Below are 18,275 nucleotides of genomic sequence, written 5' to 3' on the forward strand. Positions count from 1 at the left end.
CTTTGTGTGTCATAGGTAAGTTCATTCATGGAGGGGTGAGGTTGCGGGGTGGTGAGGCCATGCCTTGTCCCAGGGGACAATGTTGATTGAACATTGGCCCTGTGCCAGGCCGGGTTAGATGCTGGCCAGCACCGGAAGGCACCGCTGGAGTGGGAGGGGAGAGCCCTTGCGCTCCTGCACCCGAGTGTAGCAGGGGACAGACTCGGGGGTCTTGGGAGTAGCATTGTCCGAAGCATATGGCGGGGAAGGGCTTGGTGGTTGCTGTGCAGGCTCTTCCACCCCTCTGCTGACGTCCCCCACTCATGGGATTTGGCTTTGTGGGAAGGTTAGTCTGTGACTGAGTTTTAAAAGGTCTTTCGAAAAGAAGAACCCCTCCTGTTTTCCCCAGAGAGGTGTTCAGACTGCAAGACCAGGCACCTTAATGGGTGGTGAAATCAATCAATTTAGTGGGTTGGGACCAATGTGGAAAAAAAAAAAAAAAGACTGTAACAGAAAATATTAGATTGCATAGTATGTAGTAAAGATGAGTATGATTTCCTGAAAGTCTCAGTCATATATATATATCTACAGATATATGTATCTGTATACACACAAGTGCACATGTATGTAAGTACCAGGCCACCAGGCCACCTTGTAAACTTTTTTTTTTCCTTAAATTTTATTTATTTATTTTTGGCTGTGTTGGGTCTTCGTTTCTGTGCGAGCGCTTTCTCTAGTTGTGGCGAGCGGGGGCCATTCTTCATCGCGGTGCGCGGGCCTCTCACTGTCGCAGCCTCTCTTGTTGCAGAGCACAGGCTCCGGACGCGCAGGCTCAGTCGTTGCGGCTCACGGGCCTAGTTGCTCCGCGGCATGTGGTATCTTTACAGACCAGGGCTCGAACCCGTGTCCCCTGCACTGGCAGGCAGATTCTCAACCACTGCGCCACCAGGGAAGCCCCTAAACTTTCTTTCTTACTGTGGGTTAGGGTCCAGAAAGTTTGAGAAACAAGCACTGGAAGGATTTGTTTGCTCTAAGTGTAGAGCATGGGTTCCAGCCGCTTCCCCAGAGGCCATCTCTATGGAGACTTTTTTTTTAAGAGCAGCAGAGTCAGGCTGTCACAGCATGATCTGAGGTTTGTCTGTGGCTGCTTACCCACTCCTGCCCGCACTTCCCTGTGCCTGGTGTTTCCTGCTGTGGCGAGCTGGGGAGAGAGGCCAGGCAGACCTCACCAGGGGTGGGAGCAGAGGTCGCCTCCCCTCCCAAGTCACCAGGTGTGACCCCCTGGAGTGCAGCATCTCCAGCCCCTTGCCTCTTCTCTGGCTTCTTGACTTGATTAGCTATTTCCATACCAAGGGCAGGGAGAGGAAGGCCATCCTGACTTATTACTTTGCCCCGTTGTTCTCTGTTTCTCAGGGGCATTGGGTGGGGAGGTTAAGAGTTCACACTGTCTGGGGGCGTGGATCCCTGGTAGGCTGAAGTGAGCCAGCTCCCCTCTCAGAATGACCACTTAGCTCGGTAATTCTCTGGCTCCGTCTTTCCCACAGAGGAGAGGAGCCTTTCTCGGATCGTAGTTGCTTCTTCCATCAACTGTGCTGACCGGCCTGCAGAGCGCTGACCCACTTGTGGTACCTCAAATAGAGGTTTAAATTAGGACCTTTAATCTGTAAGAGGCTTACAGCCTGTTGGGTGGCCAGCTGCCCTGGACTTCTCTGTGGGCAGAGCTGGGCTTGGCCAGGCTGTTGTTGGGTTGAGGGAATCATGGGGGTCGGTGGCTTCCTTGGAGGAGTGACCATACGTGTGGCCTCACTCATGGAGGCCTGGGAACAGCAGGAGTCCCAGGGAAGCAGAGTTGTTTGCCCAACACTCCTTTCGCTGTTGGCACTTACACACACAGTCCCTGGGAGTGGGTGGCTACCACCTCTGGCTATGGGACAGGGTGGTGGTCTGTCCTTGTAGTGATGGAGTGGAAAGCCCAGAATTCCATGGGCCTTGGGTGCTGGTGCTGCTTCTTCTGGGCACTGAGCCTGGCTCCTTGCCGACGTGCAGTTAGCTCTGCTGGCTCGGTGTGTGTTTCCATCCCACAGATGCCTATTAACCAAGAGCTGTGTGTCCAATATGGTGCTGGGTGCCATAGGGGCACACAGAAACATGAGACTTGGGGCCTCCCCCAAATCGCTCCTTGTCTTTTTGAGGAGACCCGACTAGTACATAGCAAAGCATTCATTTGTCCCACAGACACATACTTACTTGGCTGGTAGCTGTTCACAGTAGCAAATTATAAAGTTCCAAAGTAATAGGCATGGGGGGGAAGTTCTTTGGGAGGCCTGGGAAGGGAGAGAGCTATGGGGTAGTGAGAGCTGGGCCTGAGCGGTGGGATTTAGCAGGATGGGGAGAGGGGAGGTCGTTGAAGGTGGAACAGTGTGCGCAGAGGCCAGGAGAGTGCGTGGTCTTCCTCTAAGTGCAGGTTGCTGGAGCCTCTTCCTCCCCTCCCGCTTCTTGAAATAGTCCCAGTTTCAGTCCTAGAAACGTACTCCTTCAATAAAGTAGAGACAGATCTCAGGTTCCCTCTTTTTTCTCCTGTTTATCATTATAACAACAGTAATGACTCCTGACTTTTATTGAGCGCTTACTGCATACCACTGTTCTGTGTGCTTTAGGTGGATTGTCTCGTTAAGTCTTCCCAGCAATGCTGATATCACTGTTACATATTATTATGTGCATTTTACAGTTGATGAAACTGAGGCGTAGAAAGGCTAAATGACTTGCCCATGGTCACATAGCAAGTTGGGTCAGAAGTCCACCTGAGGCAACCTGAAAGCAGAGGCCATGCTCTTAACCCGCTGGTTCCCAAACTTGTCTGAACATTGAAATCACCAGGGAATCTTATAAAATTTCCAAAGCCCCAACCAATTACGTTACATGCAGACCAGTTACATCACGGTCTGGGGGGCGGGGGGGGTGGGGTGGGGAACTCTGATATGAGTAGGTTTTGAAGTTTCCCAGGTGATTGCAATGTGCCGGGTTTAGAAACCACTGTCTTAACCTCTGAGTTTTAGGGCCTGTGAGTATTTGATTGAATACATTTTTATACTCAAGGCAGAGGGGCCTTCCCCCAGGCCTGTATCACCCACCATTTCATAGGGAGTAACTCCAGCTTCTCGTCTGAGGGAGCAGGACCCCTGTCACCCCACAGTATCTGGGACTCCCCAAGAGTGAAGCCTGGGTGGGCTGGAGTGGGCAGAGGGAGGATGGGTCGCTTGGCATCAGTGCCCCCTTCCCCCTCTGAGTGCCGCCTTGGGTCAGAGACTGCTTTCAGAGCCCTGGAGACCTCCGACCGTGGTTTCTCACGCCTTCTGCTCCCCTGGGCCCCTGAGTTCATTGGGGAAGGGAGAGGGTCACATGAGGGCACATCGCTTCTCGACAAGTCTCGCTCCTCTCTGCCTGTCCCCGGGTGAACCTGAAATGGACACGAAGTGCAGAGTCCTTTGGGTGACTGGGAACAGCACTAAATTTAGCAAAACTAGCTGGTGGGTGGCCGGCCTGTAGTGAGCCAAACCCAGCCCCAAGTGGACTAGATTTTATAGTCGGCAACGCAGCCAGTGTAGTCTGTGCTTGGGCAAGTCTGTGGTTAACACGGGGGGATCTTTCCGTTTCTAAGGCCCGGCAGCTTGTCTGCCATCCTGCAGGATCCCAGGCTCTGTCTCTGCGAGACTTGGGTCCACCCCCACCCCCACTTGGGACTGGTCTTCCATCCTTCCCTCCCTCATGTGTCTGGAAGCTCCACTCCAGTACCTTGGCCTTGGCCCACACGCTCTTCTAGGCCTCTTGGTCTGCGTTGCCAGCCTTCATTCCCAAGGCCCTGGAGACCAAGACCTGAGCTTCGGTCAATTTTTCATAGGGTATCTGGCATCTTAGGACACTTTTCGGTCATGGTTGTTGAGTGGAAGTAAGGAAAGAGCTGGGCTGGTTCGTTGAACAAGGTTGCGAGGGACTGAGATGTATGTTCCTTCCTCCCAGAAGCTAAGTCAAGTACGTGACACCAGAGTGAATCACGATGTGGAGTGACTGTGGGTGGGCTTTGATGCTCTTTGACGCTTGGGGCTCTCTTTGCTGGGCTCAGTCTTCTGCCCTGTTGTGGAGTACATCTGGGAGGACGTGGGTTTTGCGGAATTGGGGAGTGGAGGTCTGCTGGTGACAGAACATCTTCCCCTTCTGGGCCTCCTCCTCCCCCGTCTCAGATCTGACAGTGGCAGCTTGCCTGGCGGTGCCTCTGTTGCCTTAATGTCCTGAGAAATAATGAGCAGGCTACATTTTCTCAGCCCTTTCCAAGGCGGACCATTACACTTTGGCCAGGGCTGGGGTCTTGTCTTTGTGACATGATTCGTTAGTATAAGGCGGCGGTTCTCAGCCAGGGGCAGTCTTGCCTCCAGAGGACATTTGGCAGCGTCCAGAGGCCAGGGATACAGCGAAATACTGTATAACGTACAGGGCAGCCCTCCCCTCCCACAGCAAAGAATTATCCGGTCCTAAACGTTGATAGGGCCGAGGTTGAAAAACCCTGGTGTAGGGGGACAGTCTTTTACAAATGGCCCTAAGAGGTCATATCATCCAGATCCCTGCTTCCATTGGAAATGACTTGAGACCAGGAGCTATGTAGAATTGCCTTCCCCCTTTGCCCCCGTCTGCCTCCCTCCTCAGCATGTACAGTGCCCTCTAACAATCGTGTTCAGGAGGTTGTTTCCAGGGAGTCGCTTAAACCGCGTAATGGCCCAGTTTCCCATAGAATCCCACCGTGAAGCACCCACGTGCTGCAGGTGGTCATCTGGGAGGCTTGGTGCAGCTGTATCCTTGGTGCGCTTGCACGAGCTCTGAGATGAACTTCAAGCACACCAGGGAAGCCGTTCCCTGCAGACGTCCCGTGTGAGTGGTAGGAGTCTATCCTGGAGCTGTTTTCCTTCGCTCTTCTATCGCTCTCCTTCGCTCTCTGCCTTGCAGAACCGAGTTCCACTTGCTAAAGTTCTCTTAAATGCAAGAAACACATACTCATTGCCCCGGAGAACGTGATGTCGCTTCCCAGATAAAACATCCAATCTGTTGCCAGATACCTCAGCAGCCCAGTGATGGCTCATCTGCCAACACCATCCTCCTGTAGCTGGCAAGGCTGCCTTAAGGCCAGAACGGGGAAATGAGACATCCCCCAACGTGAGGACTTAGCTCACTCTACAGGATGCGGAGAGGGCAGCTGTGGGCGTATTCTAGAATACGCTGGCTTTTTTACCTTTCAGGACAAGCCTCAAGGTTCTTCCCATGTGACTTCACTGCCTGGACTCTTTAGTTGTGACGCCAGAGAGTGAAGGTATGATGTGGGGGAAGAAGTGGCGGAGGAGATGGGAAGGGCAGAAGCCAAGGTAAGGCCAAGCAACCAGGGAGATGTACAGATGCTCTCCTGAGTGCATTTGACATTCTTGCCCCAGGTCGCTTCTCAGTGTTGTTCCCCTGCCCCTGACACAGTCCCTCAGTTTCCATGAGTTCGAGGGAGACCAGCATATTTTTGGATGGGCTCAAGCCAAACGGTGAGGAAAGTAATGCTACTTAGTGGACTAAATACCAGTGATGTTGGAGTTACCTGCTTTTGGTTGTTGTTTTTTTGTTTGTTTAGAGTTTTCTGTCTCCTTTTGTTCATAGAAGTCACTTGGGGGATGGATTATCTGATAAATCCTGGTGTTCTCGGAGTTCACGTTCACTGCTTCCCTTATCCTCATGTGAAGGACTAAGATGATGATTGTGGGCTCCGGAACCATGTTTTAGATTATTGCTGTCTGATCCAGCAGCCAGGACAGCCGAAACCAAAAGCCTCTGAAGTCCTGTTCAGCGATGGTAAACATTTGAAGTGGATTGAACGGATGACTGTGTGTATATTTAGAGGGTCACACCCCGTAGAGAAAGAACCTCCGGGTAAGCCCGGCTTGCTCATCCCAGCTGCAGGTCTGAGCACACCCAGGGTCACATCCTTTTATTCCATGATGGGCTGAGGTCACTTCCTTATGTACCCAGGGCTGCCCACACCCAGCCACCGTTTCCTGCACTGGGTCAGGGCGTGCACTTCATTCTCTTCATAACCTCTTTGGTGGCTTATCGTCACCTACCAGCCTCCTTTGGCCTCAGTCCTGAGCGTCCTTTCAGCTTAGTTACCATCTTGCTCTAGGTCCCGAGCATGGCTTTGAGTCTCTGGCTTCTGTGTGGACTTCCTGGCTCCTGGGCCCAGAGCTACCTCAGTGCTCTGGCAGCCACTGGACACATAAGCCGTGGGTTGCTGATTTGGAGCCCAGCTCCAAAAATCAGTCTCAAAATCAAAATCCTCAGTCGTCTTGGTCTTCACTCCATCAGCCCTGGGCTCCACCACTTCTGTCTCATTAAAAATTCTTGTTTCTCATAAAAATTACTCCATATTTCAATATGCATCTGAAAAACCCAAATGCATTTTCAGACTCAAGTCTCAGAACATGAAGCCTGACAAATTAGTTTGGAGTTTTGAAAACGTGTTTATTTAGTATGGCTTTGAAGTGCTGTAATGTTTCTGCCGTTTATTAAAAGGCACTCGGAAAGTGATCAGAAATGTATATGTGTCTTTTAGATTTCATGAGCAGAGATGGCAGGCACTGAAATCTGTTGGTGTTGGGGTGACCACCCATTTGGATAAAAGTCCATTGTTCTTAATTTTTTTTCTCATTAGCTGTTTTTTAAGGAGATTTTTAATTGACATGTAACACACATACAGAAAAGTGAGCGCATCCTAAGTATTCGGTACAAAGCGCCCCCAGCCTGTAACCAGCACCCACGTCAAGCAAAGGAGCAGAACGTACCACACCCCATTCCAGAATATGCCTTGTGCTCCTTTCCAGCTGCTGACCATGCTTCTGAGGGTAACCACTATTTTGACTGCTAAAATTACAGATGAGTTTTGCCTGCTTTTCAGCTTTATATATATATGGAATCACAGTGTGTTCTCTCTTGTATTTGGCCTCTTTCACTCGTCATTTTATCTGTGACGTTCATCCTTGCAGTGTGCCGTTTTAGTTTCCTATTCTTGTGGCTGTATAGTATTCCGTTTTATTAATAGAACACAGTTTATTATATGTTGTATGGTTGGTGCATGTTTGGGCTGTGTGCAGAGTTTGGCTGTTTCAAACAGCGCTACTATGAATATGTTCGAATATGTCTTTTGGTGAATGAATGTGTGCACGGACGCACATATGTCTGAGTGTATGTATGCATAATTTATGTGTGTGTGTTTCTGTTGGGTATGTACCTAGGAGTGGAACTGCTAGATCATAGTTTTAGCAGATAGTGCCAAACATTGATGCCAGTTATACTTCCACTAGCAAAGTTCTGGTTGCTCCATGCCCTTGCCAGTATTTGGCATTATCTCCTTTCTTCATTGTACTCATTCTAGTGGGTATGAAGTAATATTGTACCGGGGTCTGAATTTGCCCTTCCACGATGCTGACCATTTGGGTATGCTCTTCTGTGAAGTGCCTGTTCAGGTCTTTTACTCGTTTTTCTATTGAATTGCCTCTCTTTTTCGTATTGGTTTGCAGGAAGCTGTTCATACATTGTTGAATATATGCATTGCACGTATTTTCTCCCTTCCATAGCTTTTGATGTCCATACCTTTAGTGATATCCCCGAGGTTAATCCACATGAAAGCAGTAGGATTATATGTAATACTTTGCATGGGGATCTTCTATTCTTTGTCAGTGATATTGAAGTTGGGGCTGCATTCTTTCAGTACTTGTCTACAAAGGCACTATTGCGGTATTGGCTGTGTAGAATGGGACAGGGACTCTTGAAGTTCTCGGTGTATGTAGATGTTGGCACCTTTGAGATCACATAAAAATTGTTCATATCCAAGTGCTTGCTGTGCTCCATATACTGTTCTAAGCTTTTACGTGGACAATCTCACTTATTCCTCATACATGCTTATCAGTTGTCTCTCTTATTAGCCCCATTTTCAAGTGAGGAAACTGAGGCTCAGAGAGGTTTTGTAATTCCTGAAGGTCACATAACTGGGATTTTGGCTGCAAAACTCATGCTCTGTAATCAATTGTATTGCATAGAAAATTGCGGTTCCTAAAATCGGTGTTTTATTAGAATGCCTGGCATAGTGCCTGGCACATAATAAGTGCTCAGTAAATACCTGTTGAGTGAAAGGATTTGACAGTGGTGAGTTGGATGGTGTCTTCATTGAGTAGGGAAGTTTGTTCTGGCAGTGGGATATGTTGGTATGAGAAGCGGTTGTTTTCCATCCTGATGTGTCATCTCGTGATGATGTCACAAGGAGACATCATAGTGGACATCTGTGGAGTGAATGACTCAATCTCAGACAGGTTGTAAACCCTGCTTAGCGGAAGGGGTACATTCAGAGGACGCTGCAGGGAGGGCCCAGGGCCAAGACAGGCATATGAGTAGGGGCCATGGTCACGGACCAGGGAGAATGCAGAGTCCAGCTCGCAGCATCCTGGTTGTACAGCCACAGGGTAGCCCAGTTTGTGGAAGCAGAACAGGGTCCAGCATCAGCAGGCAAGGCTGTCCCAGTTACAGGCCGTCGGGTCAGAAGAGGTCCCAGCAGCAGTGCAGGGCTGGCAGGCTCCAAAGTCAGGTAATCCAGAGTCACAAGGTGGCAAGCAGTAGAAGTTCAGGCAGGCAGGAAAGAGAGCCAAGGAGCGCTTGCAGGGAGCCATTTCCCCGGTCGACAGGTATTTATTGCAGGGAGCCATTTCCTCCTGAATGAGGCCTTTCTTCTCAGGCCACTGAAGGCCTGTGAGGAATACATCAGACCTCAGGCCGGGCCGGGTGGGGTGACCCAGAGACCAGCCTGTGCTGGAGCCAGAAGGAGCTGTCCTGAACGTCTTGTCAAACTCTTCATTTAACGGGCGAGGACATGAAAGCCTAAGCGTGAGATTACTCAGAGCCAGGGGGAGAGCCAGCCTTGGAACCAGGCACTGCAGAGTGTTTCCTGCTTCCTCATGTTTTCCATCAAAAATTAAGAGGTGGAAGGAAGAAGGACCATGGTGAAAGCCTTAAAGAAGAAAGATGGAGAGTCCTTGGATATGGGGGGAGAAGGAGGAATCAAGTGACTACAGCACAGAGCCTGGGCGAATGGCAGTTCCAGTGATGGGAAAGTGGGAAGGAAGCTGGCTGGATGATGATTGGGATCTCAAGTCTAGAATGTAAGTTCCAGGAAGACAGAGGTTTTTGCATTGTTATTGAAGCGTAACATACAGAAAAGTACACAGAGAGCAAGGACCTTTTTTTTTCTGTTTTTTTTTGTTGTGGAAAACACATATAAGATTTACCATCATAACCATTTTTAAGTGTACAGTTCATTGGTATTAAGTACATTCATATTCTTGTGCAACCGTCACCACCATCAGAATTCTTTTCATCTTGCAAAATTGAAACTGTACCCGATAAAGAGTAACTCTCTATTCCCCCTCCCCCCAACCCCTGGCAGACACCCATCTACTTTCTACTACTCTAGGCACCTTATAAAGTGGAATCATACAGTATTTGCCTTTTTGTGACTGGCGTATTTCACTTAACATAATGTCTTTAGGTTTATCCGTGCTACGGCATGTGTCAGAATTTCCTTCCTTTTAAAGGCTGAATAATATCCCATTGTATGGGTATACCACATTTCATTTATCCATTCATCTGTTGATGGACACCTGGGGCAAGAACTTTTATATGGGCTGCTTACCAGTGAATGGAGTAGATCCTGGCCTTAGTATGTGCTCAACAAATAATTGCTGAATGAATTTTAGTTATGTTGAACGTGAACTGACAGTGGGCTACCCAGGTGGGCTGTCCAACAGGTGTTCCAAGATGACTCCGGACCAAAGGTGAGGTGAGAGATGAGGCCAGCGGTGAGAAGGTGCTCCCAGGGCACCGGGGCCGAGATGGGAGCAGGGGCCTGGGCTCAGCACAGGAGCACAGGGAGCAGAGCAATGAAAGATGCAGGCAAGGTGGTCTCAGAGAAATGCCAGGTACTTTAAAACAGGAGAGAGGTTTTAAGAAGGGGCTGCTGAGCACCGTCCGAGTCAAGAAGGATGGGGTCTGAGGAAGGAACGTTAGAGCTGGCAAATAGTGATGGAGCCAAGATGAACTCGGCTCCTTGTTGGCCTTGGAACGAAGTTTCTGTAGCGTGGCGGTGGAGGTACAGGCCAGAACATGAGGTAGGGGGAAACACATGTGAAATAGCCAGAGCTATTAAATGCTGGGCACTAGGAAAGGCACCAGGACTAGCGGCAGGTGAAGCAGCAGCAGAGAAAGATGCATGAAGCACACACCGTTCTTAGGCTTCATGGAAGTCTTGAACTTGAGTGTGCCCTTGGAGTTGGCCTCTCTGCAATAAAGAGGAGAGAGGAGGGCATGCCAAGTAGATAAGCAATGAGAAAAAGAGCTTGGTGGAAAGAATGGGGACGTGCATGGGGACAACAAGGAAGCCGGATCGATGAGGCAGAGGATATGTGGAGGAACGTGGGAAATACGGTTGGCACTTCTATCCTTTCCTCCCTTTTAAAGTTAATTAAGAGATGGCCATTGGAAGCTTGAGTAATCTACATCTAAACACTACATCTAGCGTAATTTAGCAGTCACACTTATAATTACTGGACACCAATCCCCAGGGCAACCCCGTTACCCTGTAAACGTAATGGAAGATTTAATCATGGACACTGGTAGTTGTAAAGAATTGGTTGCATGTGACAGATACACCTGGCTCAGGTATGAGTGTAGCTGTTTCTGAGTTGTGTACTGGAGAATCAGAGCCTCCATTCAGTGTAACTACTATTCACTAAGCTCCAGCTGACAGCCGTGCCTGATACTAGATGCTCAGATGTAAAGACAAAAAGGTCGAGATCTAAAAAGTAAGACTTGAGCCTGAACTGTTGCTAGACTTAACCTGAGTCCTAAAGGCTTTCCTTTCCACAGAGCCTGGGGAGATGTTGAGCTGAAGACTGAGAAAGTAGATGCCGCGTCTGCCGCCATCTCACTCTTCAGCAGCTCCACACAAACGCTGAGCTGCCACTGCTCTACCCTGGGGCCGGGCAAAAGCCTGTACTCTCATACAGAGCCCCCTCTGAAAATGCAGTTTGGTAAATTCTTAGGTACACCCAAAAGGTTGCCCCAGATCTCAAGGAAACATTTAGAAATGCTTTTTAAAGGTAATATCCAGCTAACTCCCCCAAATCCAGGATCCCTGGAAGGTATTTATCTCAAGGAAAATGCCTAGAGCATTCCCATAGGATATAAATGAAGGATCCAAGTGTGGGGCAACACCTATCGTCTGTACAGGGTACCAGTCAGATGCCACCCCCGCCCCCCGCCCCCAGCGCAGGAGCCAAGGCAGAAGGCTTGAGGCAGGAGAGGCCAGAGTCCTTACCTCTTTCTGAGTACCAGAGTTTTCCTGGCAGAGCTGGGAAGCACGAAGTATTCTCCCTACCTGCCTCCAGCTCTGAGTTGCTGAAAGGGAAACCAGGACCCTAAAGGAGGTTTTCGGATCTCTGCACGCTTGGCCTGCATTATCTGTGGCACCACGGCTTACTCCAGCCCCATAGCAGGTTCCCTCAGCACCCAGCCTAGTCTGGCCTGACATGGGTTTTAGGGAGCCTTATGTACAAACAATAAAATAATAATGATAGCTAAATTTACTGTGCCCAGATGTGGTTCTGTTTTCTATGTATTAGCTCATTTAAACCTTATAGTGACTCTGTGGGACAATTGCTATGTTTGACAGATGAGGAAACTGAGTCACAGAGAGGCATGGTCTCTTTCCTGAAATCACTCAGCTAGTAACAGGTGGAGGTCTAAATTGAACCCGTGTGCCTCCAGAGCCTGTGCTCCTCAGGGAAGATGGCCCCTGTGGGATGTGTAGGAGCCACCGGAGGTCAGAGCAGAGAGGTCAGCTGCTGACCAGTCAGACTCCGAGATCCGGTTTCTCCCTGTTGGAGCCGGCTGCCCCCGCTGCTTCAGGGACGGGACTGCCCTGTTGTATTACCCAAGTTTGCCAGGAGGATTAGCCTCTTCCTCGTGTCAAAACAAGCCAAGCAGGAAAAAAATCAACAAACAACTCATGACTTCCAGCAGAAAAAGCTCTGCAGCTTCTCCAGCAGGAGAGAGATCTCTGCTGCGGAGGCTCAAACGTCCCAGGTTACGTCCTAGCTGTAGGCGTGTGCCGAGAGGGACTGAGACCCTTGGTTTTACAGGTCGGTGCCCCGAGGCCCGGCCCACTTGGTGCTCAGTCCCTGCCAGCAGCTCTCCTCCTTGGCTCCCCGTCACGCTACGTGAGATTTGCTGGTGTCCTGTCGCTGAGCCTGACTGGTTCTGTTTCCATGCTTTTCTGCACATCATTCCTTGCCCCTTGGGTTGCCTTTGCTCCTTCCATTTTTATTGGAAGTTTTGGATTCTTCAGAGCCCCCTTTAGCTTCTGTCACCTCCGTGGAGCCTCTTTGCCTCCAGTGAATCCTGCCCCCTCCAGGTTCCTGTTGCATTTCTTAACTCTTTTAATCACTGGGCTCCCCAATACTGCCTAGCGGTGGCTTCAAAAAATTTATGTGTTATGACATTTGCATATTTGTGTATGCACACATCATATATTTGCATATACACATTTGCATGTATGTATATATATGCATATTTCTTATTTATAAGGTGGGGGATGGTAATGCATGCCTTCCACAAGTAATACTTATTGAATGCCTGCTATACTGCAGGCTCTATTCTAGGCTCCAGGGATTTAGCAGTTTACAAAGCAGACAGAAGTCCCCTGTTCTCGTGGAGCTGACACTCCAGCCAGTTTCAGGAAGAGCCCCCGCCCCCTCCAGAGTTGCTGGGAGAAGAGGAGGAGGCAGAGGGTCCCTGCTGATTGATCAGAGGTGGAACCACAACCTGGGTGGGACTGCAGCAGGATGGAGGCTGCTCTGGTGGCCTGCATGGGGCACAGGCACTCCCAGGGTGAGATTTCTGCCGTGAAAGAGGAGGAGGAGGAAAGGCCACCTGGGTTGCCCTGAAGGGGCAGCATATCTCTTTCCCCCTCCCCAGTCATAACCCGTGCCTGACCCTGAGGCTAAACCCACCCCCAGCCCCTCACACAACCCCAGTGGGCAGGAGGGGCAGCACCAGGTGGAGGCACCCCGGTCTCGGCTGCAGCCCCAGAGCCCTGTGCCTCACAGCTGCGCCACCTCCCCCGCCCCAGCCCTCCCATGTGCTGGTGAAGGCTTACCTGGCACAGAGGCAGCCTGGCTGGCAGGGGCACATGGAGTCTTCCTGGCCACGCAAGGCCACTGAAAGAAGAGGTCATTCGACAGACCCCAGAGATCCCCCTCCCCAGCTTGTACCAGAGGCAGGACTCTGGAGTCACTGAGCCCCCAGCAGATCTGGGGTCAAGTTCCCCCACCTAGTGGCCTGGGGTAAATGTAGATGTTGAGTGGATTTGCCGTGCATTTGGGCTTCTCATCACCTCACGCTGTGACCATGGGCTATTGCTCATACATAACATCCCTTCCTGCTTTCTGCTTTCTTCCTAGGATGAGGGAGGGCAACCTTGAGTGATGTTTTATCCCTCCATGCATCTCTTTTCCATGTGGGAAGTACCCGTTTCCAAGGTATCTCTTTGGGAAGTAGAGAGAGGGGGCCATGGCTGTGGCCATCCCTGCATTTGGCTCTACCCGTGGCTCTGGTCACCTCTGACTGCCCTGCTGGGCCTCAGAGCCCACACTAGCCTCTCTGCGAGGGGCAGGGTGATTTTGAGTAAGTTTTACTTGACCTTTGCTTTGATTCAATTCCCTCATCTATGATATGGGACTGGTAATAATTACACCTACCTCATGGAGATATCGAAAGGATTAAATGAGCCTATAAATGAGCTTAAAATAGAGCCTGGCTCACGGTAAGTGCTCTCTATGTCTGTTAATCCTAGATTACTCGCCACGTTTGTGAAGTGGTGGTGGGCTTGTTTGCTTAGCTCTGTGACCACGAGCTCACTGTGGGCAGGACATGTCTTATGTGTTCCTGTAGTCTCAGTGCCTAGCCCACCCAGTGCCTGGCACATGGTAGGCATTCAGCAAACGTGTTAAGAGAACAGTGACCTCTGGATTTGGGCCAAGGTGAAGGGCAGACTCAGCATATGTGGAGGCATACAGGAGGGAGGCCTATGGAAGGGCAATTAAGCAGGATCAGAGATTGCAGAATGGGAGAGTGTGGAAACAGGTTGGAGGGGTGGATTGGGACCAGATGCGAGGGGGCCTGGAACGGCTAGCAGAAAGCCCCGGCAAGGCACTGGGGAACTGTGGAAGGTTTCAGAACAGGAGAGGGACATGCAGGTCCAGGATTTCAGGGAAGATCCTGGTAGAAGAATCTAGACTACACTGGAGAAGAGAGAGCCTGGAGCTAGCAGGGCGACCAGTTAGGAGGTGCTGGGGACACACGGCTGAGAGTCAACAAACCATGTGGGCAGGCGGCATGCTATCTGCTCCCCTGCCCCGCCTGGCCCCCGGCGCCACGAGGAACCAGGCCAGCCTGTTGTGACCTTCGCCATCCAGCCCTGACTGTTCCAGCCCTGGTGCTTGTCTATTTGCAGCCTCCTCTCTCTGACACCTTGTGCAGGTTGCCAGGTTACGGCAGCCCGTGCTGCGCAAGTCCTTGTGCCCCAGCTCCGATGCCACTTGCTTCCCCCTCACTCTCCAGCCTCTGGATGTCGGTGTTTATTGTTTTAATCTTAAAGTGAGAAACAGTGAGGTTGCTGGAAATAGGCCATGTGCTTTTATTTGTTCTTCTAACCAAGGACAGGCATGTCTCCCAATCCCAGGAGCAGGACCTGGAGCCCAGGATGGAGATGCAGGCAGGGTGCAGAGGATTCACCAGGGAGGGCCGAGTGCTCTGGGCGTCTGGACCAGAAAGTGACTGTTTGATCCTGTGGCGGGAGCCTGTGTCTGCCTGCTTGCTGGTCCCGGAACAGGTCCATCAGGGCAGATACTGCTGTTCAGAGCCACCATGGCAGGGCTGGGTCCCAGCCTGGCCGGCGGGAGGGCGCAGGTCTTGGCCATTAAGGACACTGGCTTATCCTTGCGACCTGTGCCCTTGAATCTGGGCCACACTCTTATGAGGTGCTGGCTTGTGTAAGGAAGTTGCTTGTAGCCAACCTGTCTTAATAAGCATGTGCTGCATATCTGGTCTCCGCTGTAACAGCCACCTGGGAAGCCAGGGGACACCGCAGGCCTGCCTGGGCAGTGGAGTGCGGCGACAGTCCCCGCCATTTAATGAGCGTTTGCTATGTGTTGGCCATTGCGCTGAGCACTCCGCATACGTTATCTCATTTAATCCTGAGGATAACCACATGTCGCAGTTGTTATTAGCACTGTTTTTTGGATGAAGCAACTGAGACAAGAGGAGGTTAATTAACTTGCCCTGGGTCACACAGCCAGTAAATTCAAGTTTCCCTGAGTCAGAGCCCCTGCGGTCAGTCCTGATGCTCACGCGATGGGCACCTAGAACTCGGGACTTGTCGTTGGGAAGACCTAGGGTCAGTTTTTTGCTCTGCCTCGCCGTTACTGGCTGGACGATCTTGGCCAGCTCTCCTCACTTTTCTCATTTGCCCATCTGTAAAATGGGAATAACTATGTATACTTCACAAGGCTTCGAGGGGGGATAAAATGGCACAGTTTGTCATAAAACTTGTTTGTGCACAAGAAGGAGTTATACATACATTACACCTCACTTAAATGAGTCGATAGTAAAAACTTAAAACTACTTACAGAAAAAGGTACATGTTCACGTGCCTTTTTTTTTTTTTTTTTTTTTTTAAGGAAATGTGGTTGGTCCCACCTTTGTCCCTGGAGTTGTCAAGCATGAAAATGGGGAGGAGTTCATCAGGGAAGGACAGAGTTCGGAGGAAGTCTCCTAAGAGGAGGATGTCACTAGCTTGCCTAGCACAGTGGTTGGGAGTCTGGTACTGGCTGCATACCCTGCACAGGCTCCTCAGCCCCTAACCTGTAAAGTGGAGGTGATGGCCATCCCAGCTTCCAAGTGCCGTGGTGAGGACCGACTGAGCTGTGATACACGCATGGGGCCGGCACCAGGCCTGATGCGTGGTGAGTGATTAGTGGATATTGAGGTCCACGTTCATGAGGCGGATGCTGTTTGGACAGGTAAGGGGGAAGGGACGTCCTGGTTTGGGGGCTTAGCCTTATTTGAAGGCTCTCTCGAAGGGGCATGGGGAGCACACATGTCTGGTGGGAATGAGGACCTAGGCCCCAGAGCAACCTTGGGAGGAGGCCAGACCCTTGATAAGGGCTCTAAGCCAAATGGAGGCTCTACTTCTCCTACCCTTCATGGCCCAAAGCTGGGGTCAGTGGGGGTCAGAGCTGTGGGGGAGGAGGTCGCAGTCCTCCTGCAGGTGGTGGGGAGATGGCCATGTCCTAGAGGTCCGCTGGCCGGGTTCCAGCTTGGGCCTGAGCAGGTTACAAATCAGTGGGAGGAGGGATGCATTCCGCGGTGTAGCTTGGCTTTGTCATCTTGGCCGAGGAACAAAGTTTATTCACAAAGGGTTCCTGCCATTTTTAAACTTGTTACTTGGTTCTGTGTGTGAGAGAGTGAAAGGAGACGGGAGGGTAAGAGTTGGGGTCGGGGTGAGAGGGAGGTTAACGTTGGAAGTGACCCGCTGAGGCCCCTTTATCTCTGTCTTTCATGAAGGTGATGTAGTAACTTTGGGTATAGCCTGAAGGTACGTAGTGGTCAGTCAGTATCTGGGCATTTTATGATTTAGAAAATGAGAGGTAAACACGGATATTTCAGGTATTTAGAAGTAGGCCCCAAAGAAGTTGTACTGTGTTTCCACTCTTGCGTTCACTTGTTTGTTCGGCTGGCAGACGGTTACTGGAAGTGGGTGTGCCATCCATGGTGGCGTGAAGAGCTGTGAGAGGCAGTCCAGGTCCACAAGAAGCTTCCTTGCAGTCAGGCTGTTTTATAACTGTTCCCAAATCATGTTAGCTCTGGAATCTATTTTAGGAACTCCTTTGGTTATGAACCATATCTTATATTTAATTTTGATTCTCTTTCTCCTCCTGTCCTGGATTCAGTAGCCTCATCCACAAACACTGTGTGCCTGGCGTTATCATAGGTATTGGAAGTATTTAGAAGAATCAGAGATACTTGGTAGGAACGTGTTAACTAACTAGAGCTGCTGCCTAGAACGGCCTCCCAAGAACTTTAGGCCTTCTCTGTGCAGTCACCACTTCCGTGTCGCAGAGGACCCTGGAGCCCACCGGTATCTGTGAGATGCCTGGAGCTGGGCATCAAGGCAGAGGGCGTTGCTCCCCTTTTCTTTGGTTGGTGAGTGTTCATGATAATAGTAGGAATTCCAGCCCACCCCAGGGGGCGCCTGAAGGTAGGTGAGGCTCTTGAGATCTTTCCGCCTACCTCTGAGGGCTGTGATGGCACGCCTTTGCTTCTTTCTCTTCATTTGTTCCTGTATCTGGTGAGGATGGCGTTCTGCTCAGATCTACAGTGAGTAGCCATGGGGAGCTGTTAGAGTCTCTGGTCTTTGATTCTCTGGGAGAGGGTGGGTTTGACAGTGCCTTCCCACCTCTGAGATGAGGACAGCTGGATTCTGTCTCCTCCGTCCTCAGCATCGCGTGGGGCCACACCGAAAAGAAAACCTCATGACTGATCCCAAGGTCCAGGGTTGACACTGCACTGATTTCAGCCCAGGGCAAGCCACCGTTAGCATCTTCCGGCCAGAGGGTGTTTGTGAAAGCACAGGTCGGGTGTCCCTTTGACATTTGCTTGGGGATCCTTTCCAGAAGCTGGAGGAAGAGGAGTAGGTTCATGTTTGACAAGTCTAGATCAAGGGAAGGACAGAGAAGCAGGAGCCTCGCAGGACCAGTGTGTGCAGGGAAGGGACTCGGACCAAGTGAACCCGTTTCCGGTGTGTTTGTCAGGGACTTAGGGTGGTAATGTTGACAGGGAGCAAGCATGATCAGCCAGTCAACAAGCGTAGATTGGGTGCCTCTGGGAGTTTCACATTGGAGAGAATGAAAGAGAATTCTAAACCTGGCACAGGCCTTTGAAAAGTTCAGACTCTAGTGAGAGGCATAGATGAGCACACGTGACAAGACATGACAGTGTATTATGAGGCCCCGGACTGTAACACAGGGTTACACGTGCTGTTGGCATTTGGAGAAGGGAGGACCATCATGGCCATCTATCCTGCCTGGGAAAGACTGGAGAATGACCACATC

General features: G+C 50.6%; 1 protein-coding gene across 13 annotated transcripts in view; it reads left to right on the top strand.

The window, feature by feature from the left end:
* The window catches only part of LOC116760690, a 73,321-nt gene that overhangs the window by 8,566 nt on the left and 46,480 nt on the right, over positions 1–18,275 (top strand). For 7 of the 13 annotated variants that reach the window (XR_004351811.1, XR_004351822.1, XR_004351823.1 and 4 more), the window contains exons 1-2: positions 5,355–5,856; positions 15,843–16,184. The exons of 1 other annotated variant lie outside the window; for it this stretch is intronic. The gene's annotated coding sequence lies outside the window, so the exon portion shown is untranslated. 5 more of the 13 variants (XR_004351815.1, XR_004351812.1, XR_004351817.1 and 2 more) reach the window with 5 other exon arrangements.

The sequence above is a fragment of the Phocoena sinus genome, chromosome 1, assembly GCF_008692025.1.
Source record: "Phocoena sinus isolate mPhoSin1 chromosome 1, mPhoSin1.pri, whole genome shotgun sequence".
In the NCBI taxonomy this organism is placed as follows: domain Eukaryota; kingdom Metazoa; phylum Chordata; class Mammalia; order Artiodactyla; family Phocoenidae; genus Phocoena; species Phocoena sinus.